This window comes from Atta colombica, unplaced genomic scaffold (genome assembly GCF_001594045.1).
Source record: "Atta colombica isolate Treedump-2 unplaced genomic scaffold, Acol1.0 scaffold27, whole genome shotgun sequence".
In the NCBI taxonomy this organism is placed as follows: Eukaryota; Metazoa; Arthropoda; class Insecta; order Hymenoptera; family Formicidae; genus Atta; species Atta colombica.
The window spans coordinates 2,236,514-2,241,143 of NW_017259370.1; positions in this window are offsets into that span (position 1 = coordinate 2,236,514).

Sequence of the window (4,630 nt, forward strand, 5' to 3'; positions counted from 1 at the left end):
ATATATATATATATACGTATCGTATAATGCGTATATTACAGTAGACGATCATTCGTGTAGAAATCGTAAAATTGTGAGTCGATTAAAATGAATCTAGCCGACTTTAATATCCTAATTAATAGTCTCAACTATAATTATACGCCCAAATATAGCTCAGATATCGGAAGTGATAGTGGGCTGTTGTAAAAATAAAAATTTAACATTTGTCATCTTGAGGTTGCATGTATGGAAGGACATGTTTTATTGTTTTATTGTACGTTATATACTGCTTTGTTCGGTGTAAAAATATAAAGCATTTCGATTACAGACTTCATACGTATGGGCATTGCCATTGTTACGGAGTAATCGGCGACTATTACGATAACTTGTCTCACTTTCTTGTAATTCTTTTCTTCCTCGACATAGGATTGCGCTGTTAAAAAAAAAATGAGCAAGAGATAAAGAATAAAATTATGGGGAAACATAATTATTCTTAAATCAGCTCACTCTTGGAAATTATTTCTCGATAAAGAAATTTAAAACGTGGTATGTTACGTTGAAAGAATAACGCAAAAGTCTAATTATTAAAATTTATGAGAAAAAACTGTTTGTTTCCAGTGTTTCAGATCTCCTTGGATCTTTTCTAATTGTCCTCTTAAAAACAATAGTTATTACATTTTATAAAAAAAGTGTAATAATTATAAACGCGAACTTTACAGTGATATTAAAAAAGTAATGCCAGTTGCAATCCTACTTCAAGAAACAGTCCCGAGTTCTCGTTCGTCTAACAATGGCCCAGGCTATGGAGTTAATAATTGCTTTCATGTGGCAATGGTAACAATATGTGTGTATAACAAATATACTTAGAACGGTTTCACTTGTGGTATTACGGCTCTCTGCAATAAATCATATTCATCTGTTCAACTGCTGCTGAATAACAAGGTATGCGGAGTATATCTGAGTACAACGCGACCGACCTTCGCATCGCTTTTCTGTCAAACAAAAGACAATTACTCATATAATTATCGAAGAGCGAAAGATGGCTTCTCCCGGCTATTCGATTTTTGTCAGTTTTACCATTGATTTTTTTAAAGCTCTCCCCGCAAGAAGAAGAAATTCAAAGAGACTGACTCAATCTATAAAGTTGTCAGAGATAAGTTGAAAAATTTATTAATTTTTTCTGTTCGTTTTTAATCCTTCAGATGGAATTAAGCGATTTAATTGTTTTATTAGAGTAATTCCTCTCCATTCCACATTGGGCACTTTATTATATCGTTATGCTTCATTCTACACAGAAGGAATTAAAAAGATTATTATTTTTCCAATCGCTTGTAAGCTATGCTCACGAGCTACGCTTATCATCCGACACTATCAGTTTCTTTCAATTCAATTTTCCTTTACGGGACTGTTATAATCTTTTAAATCTTCGAATGCCGGGTGCACTTATCTTAAATGCTCCTTCGATTACGAATAAATCACAAAAGTAATTGTCCGGAAAGCGACACAGAAGATCCCGTCGATGCATGGACTTCTTGTAATAAAACACTATACACTTCCTGCTCGTGCCTCCAAAACACGACGTACGGACTTTCGAATGACTACTTTGCAGTCTACTAGGCGCGCAACGAGAGATACGCAATGTGAATTATCGTTTATTATTACTAATTATTCTTTGACGAGCATTCATGTATTTTTTCTCTCTTTCTCTCTCTCTATCTCTCTCTCCCTCTCTCTCTCTCTCTCTCTCTCTCTCTCTTTCTCTTTCTCTCTCAAGAATTGTAAAATTAAGGAACCCGTGGTCCTCTATATACACACACACACACACACACACACACACACGCACACGCACACACTAGTGATTCCCATTTGTTTAATTTACCGTATACCGAGAAACGCGCACGAGAGCGATACACATAGTATTGCGACACACGTGCGTCAATGCACTGCCGCCGATGTTGATTATGTAATTTTGATTGATAAAGTCACGGGATAACACCATCGAACGAGCGAAATCTCTCCGTTTTGATTTATCCGGCATATGAAAATAGTAATAACGTCACGTAATTAAATATTCCCGACTATCGCACGTGCGTCCCGATACTTTACCGCCTTTCTTTCTCTTTCCTCTCTCTCTCTCTCTCTCTCTCTCTCTCTCTCTCTCTCTCGTAGCGCATATATTTATTATATATTGTATAAACATTTGTTTCTCACGCACTTAACACACCACTGTCTCCCAACGCACAGTCACGAGATACGGAAACATCATCCAGCATCCGGTAAGTGCAACGATCGCAACGTAAAGCTGCAGGGAAAGAGTTCTCGCTTGCGCTCGCATGGACAGTCGAACGAAACTCTAATCAGTCGATGTGTGATACAAGCGCGTCCGTTCCCGTCCGGCAATTGCTTACTAGTACAATATAATACGTATAACATTTTGATTAAGTGACACGTGTCGTGTAACGCGTGCAATCTCACGAGGGAAACCGTCTTATCGAGAAAGGATGAAAAACATTGTGGCGTGTTAAAAAGTCGAGCAATCCGCGTTAAAGACTGATTTAAGATCAGTTCGGAAACAGTGAGCTTCGCGGTGTTGTTCATAGAGAGGAACCAAAGCGGCAACGTAAGAGTACAACATGTTTAACAAGAGAATCACCTGAATATTCGATTAGATTAGACTGGAAAATCAGATCTGCACTCGGCTCGCCTGAATCTATTCCTTTTCTTCGCATTCGTCATTAAGCACCCACTATATTATATAAAGGAGAGAGCGAGCCATTTCAAGTAGATTAATTAATTATTTTTTACACAAATTACAAAAATTTAAATGCTACAATTGCATTTGTAATCGAAAGGATCGAAAAGAAGAATGTAAAGTCGAGTAGAAATTCAAAAATAATTTCTGATTACGTAACGATATACCTATACATTATAATCTCTAATGTGTTTTTTTTCCGCTTAACAAAAACGCGAAGAAAGACTTTTAAATCAATTGATTTAAAGTGAAGAAAAGTTGCCGCGTTGTTATTTTGTCAATAAAATTGTTTCCGGCTTGTTCGAAAACCATCTTTTGGGATTGTCACTTCTTTGCATTGTCTTATCGATACGTCGGAACGACTTGAAAACGGTCATTAAAATGTAAATATTATTACTGTTATTATTATAATATTATTATTAATATTATTATTATATTATTATTATTCATATTCTCTCTCTATAAGTCACACTGAATTACGTATTCTTCGGTAGAGCGTGGAAGATGCCTGCAATGTTCGGAGCACCTGTGCGATAATCTATTATATATGTATATATATATATATATATAATATATATATGTATACCTGTGTATAATAATTGTAGCGATATTTCGAACGTAAAGAAAATTTTACCGCGACTTTTTCCACCTAATTTCCACTTGGCGTTAAATTCCTGAATATACGTATATAGATATTATTTATTTGATTGCCGTGACACGTCAGCTCGTTTTCACTTATGCGAATTGGACGTGGTGAGATTTCACTTTTTGCTTCTTAATTGTCGCTCGTCCGAATTTCTTGCGTATCGACTCCGCGCGGGTCGAACTACGTTCGTGAGATCTTATGGCACACCGCTACGTATTAATCGATCAATCACATTTCTTTGTCGCACATATACTCTCTGTAATCGTTACAAAATTATCTACGTCATATCTACCTTTTGCGTATACCAAACGAGCGTTTTTTGTATATTACGAGAATCGGTAGAGAAGCGTTTATATAAATCTGTTTAAAAAAGAAATAAAACGAAAAAGGATAGAGATTTTCATATTGCATCGAAAGTAAAATAACTCGAAATTGAGATGAATATTAAAAACATTTGAAAGAATATAGAGCCCGACTTACATTAAGAAATTCAACAAATCAATAATCGCGTGTGAAATACTTTGAAAAAAAAAAGGAGATAAATACCTTATAGAACAAGACGAGCTTTGATTTTTGCTCACAATCATAATTCATTTTGTTTAATTTATAATGCATGTGTCGTTAACGCTCGATTATCGTATACGTGTATTTATCGAATTAATTAATTTTCGTAATCTCGAAGGCGCTGGCGTCATCGTAACCGAATCAATGACAAATCGAAGAATATCACAAAGGAATATATACATATGTAATGTGCGGAATATGCACCAATCGTAGTGGATGTACTCTCGGAATACCGATATCCGTATACCTTCGTCGTGACGCGAGGATGAGTTTTAAAGAAACATTTATCTTTTAACAAAAATAACATCCCGGCCTGCATGTTCGCTTTAACATTTTTACAGTTCAGCTAACCAAAGACATTGCCTATGTAAGCAAACTTATGAATCACTCTATAGTATGCGTTATTCTCCCCTCTCTCTCCCCCCCCCCCCCTCTTTCCCCATCACATCTCTCTTTCTCTCTCTCTGACTACTCTTGCAGCTACCTATCTCCCCCTCCAGTCATTCTTAGGGGTCCTGCACCTCCTCTTACACAGGTTTATTTCCACTCCTTGAGGAGGCAGCCCCTCCTCGGGCTACTGGCACGATACACAAAAACGGTCAGACTCCGATTCGAAGGTCGGCGAGTGTTTCATTGGCGTAGCAGGTAGCTACTACGATTAAAATAAAAAAATAGTAAAAAAAGAATAC